The sequence below is a fragment of the Aegilops tauschii genome, chromosome 2, assembly GCF_002575655.3.
Source record: "Aegilops tauschii subsp. strangulata cultivar AL8/78 chromosome 2, Aet v6.0, whole genome shotgun sequence".
Lineage (NCBI taxonomy): Eukaryota > Viridiplantae > Streptophyta > Magnoliopsida > Poales > Poaceae > Aegilops > Aegilops tauschii.
The window spans coordinates 294,187,373-294,196,699 of record NC_053036.3 but is presented as its reverse complement, the minus strand read 5'-3'; the positions used below and the strand labels follow the sequence as shown (position 1 = coordinate 294,196,699).

At 48.8% G+C, this 9,327-nt stretch overlaps 1 long non-coding RNA gene across 5 annotated transcripts; it reads right to left on the bottom strand.

Moving 5' to 3' along the window:
- Positions 1-3,456: 3,456 nt before the first annotated feature.
- Positions 3,457-6,025, bottom strand: LOC109784091 (uncharacterized). 5 transcript variants are annotated; one of them, XR_012202533.1, is made up of 4 exons: positions 5,425-5,766; positions 5,178-5,322; positions 4,881-5,082; positions 3,457-4,728 (listed from the first exon to the last, which is right to left on the bottom strand). It is a non-coding gene; the product is annotated as an uncharacterized lncRNA (long non-coding RNA). The 5 variants fall into 5 exon arrangements; XR_012202532.1 differs by having other exon boundaries at positions 4,881-5,322; positions 5,425-5,772; XR_005767994.3 differs by having other exon boundaries at positions 4,881-5,090; positions 5,178-5,768.
- Between the last annotated feature and the right edge of the window lie 3,302 nt (positions 6,026-9,327).

Here is a 9,327-nt window from a genome sequence, read left to right as displayed (position 1 = left end):
GAAGCAACACTAGATGGTTTATTATTAGGTTTCATTTGTTGCTCCAATTCTTTTGCCACAATCTGATTTTCACTCTTATTTTTCTCCTATTTTACTTTATTAGCTCTATTAATATCATCTTTCAAAATTGTCGAGGATATACCCGGCCAGAAGTATGACCCGGCTGGACTTGGCAACTCACTAGTGACCCGCCCTAACTTGGCGACTCACTAAGTGACCCGCCCGGATCTCTCCACTCACTAGTGACCCGGCCGAGCCAGGTGATTCATTGGTGACCCGGCAGGCGGGTTAGAGGAGTGACAAGACCCGGAGGCCCAGAAGGCCGGTTCATGTTATGGTGCGTCGGCTTAAGTGGAAAGAATAACGAATATTCTTTTACAAAGGAAGTAAGACTAGGACTCCACTTGTAAAAGAGCAATCCTAATCCTACTAGGAGTAGTCATGTAAGCCGCCCTTTCAACTTATATAAGGACGGGCGGGGCACCCCAAGAGGGACAAGTTCGAACAAGTCTAGACAGACAGACAAGTCAATAGCTCTCGAAATAGAGCACCCCTGTAATCGTGATCATCATCATCAATATCAATGAAGCAGAATGTAGGCTTTTACCTCCACCGTGAGGGACCGAACCTGGGTAAAAAACCTCGGGTCTCTCATCCCACTAAACCCCTCTCAAACTACCACATAGATGCGTTGGCCTCACGACTAAGTCCTCACACTAGGACATCTTCCGTAACAAATCCACGATAGTTGGCGCCTACCGTGGGGACTGCGCATGGTGATGATGAGTTCTTGAAGGGATCTCTTCTAGAGATCGAGAAGATCGCGATTGGCTAGTTGAGGAAGACTTGATTCGGAAGGATCTGCATCAGTTTTTGAGTTCATCAGCTTAGATTTTCGATCCGGGAGATTTAAGTTCTACTGAGATCAGGGTTGCGCTCTGTCCGCCGTCGTCGTGTGCTTGGTTCAATTATTCCCGGGTCGCCGAGACCAACAAGAATTCTGTTGAGCCGCCGTACACCGGGTCACATCATGCTGTATCAAGCAACCGCGTGAATTGCACAAAAGGAAGTCCGGAGGCGGATCTGAAATGGAATCTGATAAAAAAGAAGAGGAAAGAAGAAAAGGGAAACAACCCACGATCCGGAAGTGGATTCCGCCATCGAGCCGCCGTTGCTCCGCCGGTCGTCCGCCCTGCGGTTGGCTTGTGCCGCCGTCGCTGAGTCGCTAAGTCGCTGCGGTTGACCAGCCTACTTCCACCTCCGCGAGTTGCCTCCGGCCTGAGTCGCCGGCTGCTTCCGAATCGGCTCTGGTCTGGGTCACCGGCCACTTCACCATTGCTTTTGAGCCGCCCCCGCTCATCCATGCTCTGAGCCGTCGTGGCTTCGCTGACTCGACCTTGCCACGAGCCGCTCCGGTGTCGACTCGTCACACCGACCTCGCTTCGCCACGGCGACCCTCTGCGCCACCTCAAGTCGCGCTCAACCTCCCCCTCACCCGCGGACTCCGCCCTTCATCTCACTGGTCGTGCCTGCCGGCCCGCATCTCTGCTGCGACCCGCCCTGCGTCTCCTTGCTGAGGGCCTCTGCAGCGCGGCCATGCTGAGCCACCGTTTTCTCTAAGCCGCCTCCATCTTCGGGCTGCCACGCCGACCCGCCTCCACTGCTGCGGCCGACGGCCACGCCTTGAGCCGGCCTGCTGCCCCGCCATGGTTTGCCTCGCCTTGAGCTATCAACATCTTTCCAGTAGCACAGTCAGGGAACACAGCAGGTGCAAATTTGTCAGGAAAATCTGAAGAAATTGTTCACTTGAGTGGACTCGTCAGAAATCGCTTAAATTTCAGTTTGCTAAGGAATTAATACAGGAGGTCCTGAAGCTTCCTCAGGAAATCTCCTCTACCTCATGTGATTATAGTGGTCAGAACATAACAAAGTTAAACAGATGAAAGCCGCCGTCGCCGCTCACAAGCCGCCGCTTTCGTCGCGGCCTACCTCGATGGCCTGTTGGCTCCGCTGCTGAGACCGGTGAGCAGCCGCCTCCGTGGCCTTGAGCCGCCGTTGCTCCGAGCCGCCTGCTGCAGCTGCCACGGCCTCTCCGCAAGCCGGCGCTTTGACTGCCTTCTCCAAATTACAATTCGTGTGTGTGCTCAGCTTCAGCATTCACTAGTACTCCTATTGTCACGACGAGCGGCCGGACCAAATGTCGCGTGGAGGCACACAGCCGCAAGATGTCCTGGCTAAAGGATGCCATCATCGCCAAGTATCATGGACGGCAATACTGACGGACGGAGCAGGCCAGGTCGATGTTCAGCAAAGATGGCCAAGTCGCCTGCGTTTCCACGTCTCTGGCCAACATCACCGTATCCACTCAGTCTTCTCTGCTAATCTGTTGATGTGGTCATGGGACAGACCAAGAGCTGCGGGGCATTTTCACAACTATGCGCATTATAAAACAAAACTAGATCATCGATGGCGCGCGTTGCCGCGCCCGTATGTTATGGCGATACAATTATAGGAATTTAAATAAAATAAAATATATGTTAATATCAAAAGTAAGCACAAATCTAAAGCAGAAGGGTGTAGCAAATAATATTTTTAACTAATCATGCTAAGAATATAACCATTCCATTTCCATAATAATATGACATAGCATCCCATTTGAGGAGTTATTTACTAAAATGCAATGCATCATGTTGCAGATAATGTTTTTCGCAGAGATTTGAACTAATGGTTCTTTCATAACATCCATGCTTTGATTCAAATGTGATTCTTGAACTTCATGATGATTTTTGGAATCATATAGATTAACCACACAAAGCAGAAAAAAAAAGAGAAGCCTTGTTGCCTGGGAAGCAGCTACATCTTGATGGCGTGTGTTGCCGCGCCCGTTTATTTTGGATGTTGTATGAGGTGTTAGAATTTTATGTAAGAACATTGATACAAAATCTAGAAAGAATGAAGTGAAGTGTATTGGAAGAACGAAGTGAAGACATGGAGTCCCAATTTATTAGAAATCTATAAGATATATAGAAGATTGCACAAAGTAAATATATAGACATAAATACAGAATATAAATTTACATATGCGACCATGTTTATCAGAAATTTTAAAAAAAGTTTCAATACATTGAGCCAAAAAAACTATTGTAGAGGCATCATGGGAGATGCCATACTTAGTTTTCTACTGAGTAATTTCAATGAGTTCATAGCAAAGGAGTACAATAGTAGGCGAGGTGAGTTTTTATCTTGGAAGAATAAAGAGGAAAGGAGAGTTAATCAATAGTTGTAAGTCAGTAACATGCATAGAATACAGAGATCTCTACACTATATGGAAGTTTCAGAATTTTAACACTATTACTGAACAGATACTCCGATGCAGCAAACAAGTGCCAAAACCAAGTCAATACAGATAAAACAAATAAGCTCAAAAGAAAAGCATATGTTGAACGAACAAGTTATGTTCAAGACAAGCATATGGCATATAAGTGCTTCACATGGGTCACCACTGGACTAATTTCAAACTTTGTTCAGAGTAATTAAGAGCCTGCTGTTTTAAGTGAAAGCAACAATCTAGTAACAGCCCAGACTTTTGTGGGGTCATATGGAGACCAGAACCTTTTGAATTAAAGAATATATCCATCATTTTATCAACATACTCCATCTTGCAATGTGTCGTTTGAACGCTTGAACGACCATGAAGCAAGATTCAAGTGGGGACATATTCATTAAATGTGTGGAGCGCCAAAACAGACTTGGTCGATGAAGTTAATATTTGGATGTGCCGAATTGTGGGTACTGCTTGGCAAAAAATATATTAGACATCCTGCTGAAATATCTAATCAGAAATCCACAACCATCGACTGATATTTCTTTGTTATAGATGATTACTTCATACACTAACTTCGTAATCTGTGGAGATTGAGAGAAACACATTAGTATAATGTTCAACTGTATGTGCTCAAGAAGAAACGTATAGCCATATGAATATGATCAACAAGAAAAACATGTTAAGAGAGAGATTGTGTCTCAAACAATAAATGATTCCTCTTGCCTGCAAGATGAACCATGTGAACCATAGGAAGAAGATTGTTTGGGACCTCCACATAGTAAAAGTAATAACTTTGCCCACTGCGCTCAAACAACTCTAGATGATCGCAGGGCTAAAAGTTAAATGAAGCATGCTATCAAAGCTCTATGAAGCAAAAACGTACACAATGATAATTTTCAGTAGGGACCCCAAAAGGGATTAAATAAAATTTAACCATCTGAACCATACCTTTTGAAGCTACATGACAATAATCAGAGGGCAAAATTGCTTCTTATCATTTAGATTGCCACGACTTCCATCAAGCAACTCAACCATAAACCAAAATCGTGTTTCATATACCATAGGACTTTCTGGCTTATGCTTCGTAAAAAAATGTTAAACCAAAGCAACCGTTGACGTACATAGATATTGTCGTCATGTCTAGAAATTCCTTGCACCAAGAAGGAATCATAAAGCTCAATTGCACACTAATTACCGAGATAATGTCTAGAAATTAACAGATCTTAACGACTCAACCACATTCCAAAGAGAAGATTTTAATTTATCACTAAATGTTCTAAATATTACACTACTCAGTAATATGAACCTCTCCACATGCATTTAGGCAGCTCCTCCGGCTTGCACCGGATACTAAGGCTCCTGGCATTTCTTTTCCCCATGCTTCAGAGTTGTCGCTCCCTCTAGCTAACACAACCAAATTTCATATTAACTCGGCTTGAACCGCAACAGTGCACATTCTATAATTTAAAAAATTCTGTAATATTGAGGTAGCCCTAAAATCTGTAGTGTTTGAATTCTACAATTTTAGGATACTAAGAATACAACAAGTAACGTACCTGCGAAGTAGGAGGCAGCGAGCAAAGACCAGCGGTGATTCTGTAGCACTGACTGAAACACCCATCGGCCTTCTCCTGTCCGCCTCCCTCTGCACGATCTCATGGCGGCCTCCACCAGCTAGGATTCTGCCAGTCCTGCATCACCTGGTCGCCACAACATGTCTTGGGTTCCTCTTGCTTTTTCTCACTTCTTCCCGCCCACCTGAGACACTGCGGATCAAACATGTCCTCAACGAAAAATGAGAGAGAGAGAGGATATGCGACTGTCCGGCCACGGCACATCCCACCCATACTCACCTCCGCCACCATCCTTTCTCTTCAGCCCCTCCCCACATGACGTCGAGCGGCTGAGTAGAGGGGAGTAGGGGACTCGGACATCCCGCTGTCCGGGTGACGGACCCGCAATGGCCGGGGCACACCTAGGTCTCACTGGATACTTTTTCTTTTTTATGTTGGGAAGGGAGCGAATCAGGATTGGATAGCCTCTGTGTCAACCAACTCCAAGAAAAATCTGACGGAAATTGAGGTAGTAACATACCCATACCGTTAAGAAATCGGGAGCTGCATCGGCACATCGCCATGCCTCGACCACCGGCACGGGAGATCGAAGAACGGATCCACTGTTCGGGCTCCGGCATGAAGTTGGGAGACTCCACGCTGCATGTCGCGCGAGGATCGGGCATCCGCATCCCGCGCGTCCGCTGGATTCCTCGCGCTGGATCCCCTCGCGGAAGACGGGAAGACGGAATAGGCATCACCAGAGTACAAGTACAGGGGATTGATGGCGGCGCCATGAGGGCCTGCGATCTAGAGGTATGGGTTTGAAAGACAGGGCTGATTGCGGCATAGGAGGCGGCGGGTGGGGGAGTCCTGAATAATGGGGTCCTCGGACTGCCGAATTTTATATTTCGGCCGGACTGTTGGACTATGAAGATATAAGATTGAAGACTTCGTCCCGTGTCCGGATGGGACTCTCCTTTACGTAGAAGGCAAGTTTGGCAATTTGGATATGTAGATCTTCTCCCTTGTAACCGACTCTGTGTAACCCTAGCCCCCCTCCGGTGTGTATATAAACCGGAGGGTTTAGTCCGTAGGACAAGAACAATCATAATCATAGGATAACTTCTAGGGTTTAGCCTCTACGATCTCGTGGTAGATCAACTCTTGTAATACTCATATCATCAACGTCAATCAAGCAGGAAGTAGGGTATTACCTCCATCGAGAGGGCCCGAACCTGGGTAAACATTATGTCCCCCGCCTCCTGTTACCATCCGCCTTAGACGCACAGTTCGGGACCCCCTACCCGAGATCCGCCGGTTTTGACACCGACATTGGTGCTTTCATTGAGAGTTCCACTGTGTCGTCGCAATAAAGGCTTGATGGCTCCTTGATCATCGACAACGATGCGATCCAGGGTGAGGCTTTCCTCCCCGGACAGATCTTCGTATTCGGCGGCTTCGTACTGCGGGTCAACTCGCTTGGCCATCTGGAGCAGATCGAAAGCTACGCCCCTGGCCATCAGGTCAGGTTTGGAAGCTTGAACTATACTGCCGACATCCGTGGAGACTTGATTTTCGACGGATTCGAGCCCATGTCAGGTGCGCCGCACAGTCACGACGAGCATGACTTAGCTCTGCCGTCAGACAGTGTTCGGGAGATCACACCTGCGGCTACTCCGGCCCTCAATCCGGAGCAGATCGTGCCGTCCGAGGAAGGGTGGATAGACCCTGCCACGGAGGCCGCGCACTCAGCGGCGATAGAGCCGAATGCTGACTTCACCCCCTATGAGACCTGTGCTGCCGGACACTTGGATTCGTCCCCCGCCACGGGCTCTGAACCGCCTGCGTCCGTGCCTATCGAATATGATTGGGCGCCGATCATGGAGTTTTCCTCCGCGGATATCTTTCAGCAAACTCGCCCTTGGGCGATGTGCTAAATTCATTAAGGTCTCTCTCCTTGTCAGGAGGCCCTTGGCCGAACTGTGTCCGGCTTGAGTGGGAAGCGGACGACGAAGAAATTCGTTCCCCACCCACCACCCATTTAATAGCCACTGTCGACGACTTATCGGACATGCTTGATTTCGGCTCCGAAGACATCGACGGTATGGACGACGATGCAGGAGAGGAACAGGAACCACCGGCCACAGGGCGCTGGACTGCCACTTCATCACACGATATATATATGGTGGATACACCTAAAGAAAACAATGACGAGGAACGGATGCAGCGAAGTATAGTTCCCTCGAGAAGCAACCAAAGCGACGACGTAAGCGCCGCTCCAAATCCCGCCTCGGCAAAAACAACGATAACAGCGCAGGAAAGAATAATACCCCGGTCGACTCGAAAGGAAACGACGACCACGTGGACCCAACGACAGAGCAAGATGAACCAATGGACGGTGAACATAGTACGGAGCCGCTGTCCGATCACGGCGACACCGAGGATAAAGCTCATCAACCTCTCTCCGGAGAGGAGAACAGTCCGGACGACGATGCACACATCATCCAGGAAAGGCACTTGGAACAAGAGAACCTCCATAGAAGGCTTATTGCCACCGCAAGGAGTCTGAAGAAGCAGAAGCAAAGGCTTAAGGCCACGCAGAATATGCTCAACAGCAGATGGAACAAAGTGCTTGACACTGAAGAAAAGTACGGTGGCAGTCGCCACACAAAAAGCTATCCAAAGCGCAAGCTGCTGCCTGAATTTGATGATGAGGCTTTAGAGCCTACACAGCCGAAAAATAAAACGGCCGATCAGCCGGATCGACCACCCCGTGGCCGCGATAGGGCGGCTAACGATGCCGCACATAAGTCAGCACACGATTTACGGGAGGACTCGCGCCAAAAAGCAGGTATAACCAGGTCCATCTACGGATCTAGGAAGGGCGCTCCGGCACAGAATCAAAACCAAACACTACAACCGTCAGAACGCCATGATACATCCAAATACAGGGGTGCCGCACACCGCCTATGCTTCACCGATGAGGTGCTGGATCACGAATTTCCAGAGGGATTCAAACCCGTGAACATGGAGGCATACGACGGAACAACAGACCCTGGGGTCTGGATTGAGGACTTTTTCCTTCATATCCACATGGCTCGCGGAGATGATCTCCACGCCATCAAATACTTGCCCCTCAAGCTGAAAGGACCAGCCCGACACTGGCTGATGAGCCTCCCCGAAAACTCAACTGGAAGTTGGGAGGAGCTTGAGGATGCTTTTAGGGCTAATTTCCAAGGGACCTATGTCCGACCTCCGGATGTAGACGATTTAAGTCATATAATTCAACAGCCCGGAGAGTCAGCCCGAAAGCTCTGGAACAGATTCCTCACTAAGAAGAATCAAATTGTCGACTGCCCGGACGCCGAAGCCTTAGCGGCTTTCAAACACAGTGTCCGGGACGAATGGCTCGCCAGACACCTCGGCCAGGAAAAACCGAGGACAATAGCAGCCCTAACAAGCCTTATGACCCGCTTTTGCGTGGGCGAAGACAGTTGGCTGGCACGTAGCGGCACCAGCGACCCAAGCATATCCGAAGTTAGGGATGGCAATGGAAAACCGCGACGCAATAAAAGCAAGCGTCGAAACAATGAAGACAGCCCAGACAACACGGCGGTAAATGCCGAATTCAGGGGCTCTCAATCTGGTCAACGGAAAAAGCCATTTAAAGGCAGCAGAGATGGACCATCCAGCCTAAATAAGATTCTAGACAGATTATGTCAGATTCATGGCACCTCTGACAAACCTGGAAATCACACCCACAGAGAATGCTGGGTCTTCAAGCAGGCCGGCAAGCTAAACGCCGAACACAAGGGGAGGGGGACGCCAAGTGAAGACGAGGCCGAGCCTCGCCACCAAAACACTAGGGGACGGAAAAAATTCCCACCAGAGGTCAAAACAGTGAACATGATTCACGTAACGAAGAGGGGTAGCGCACTCTGAGATGTATGCTCCATAGAGCCCGTCACCCCCAAGTTCAACCCTTGGTCGGCCTGCCCGATCACTTTTGATCGCAGGGATCACCCGACTAGTATCCGGCACGGAGGATCGGCTGCCTTGGTGCTAGACCCAATAATCGACGGATACCATCTCACCCGAGTCCTTACGGACGGCGGCAGTAATCTCAATCTGATATATCAGAACACCGTCCGTAAAATGGGGATAGACCCGACAAGAATTAGCCAAAGCAATACTATCTTTAAAGGAGTAATACCAGTCACAGAGGCCCGCTGCACGGGCTCTCTAGTACTAGAAGTTGTATTCGGTTCTCCCGACAACTTCCGAAGTGAAAAGTTAACCTTCGACATCGCTCCATTCCGAAGCGGCTATCAAGCACTACTCGGAAGAACGGCCTTCGCTCGTTTTAACGTAGTACCCCATTACGCTTATCTTAAGCTTAAGATGCCCGGTCCACGTGGCATCATCATAGTTAGCGGAAAACACAGAG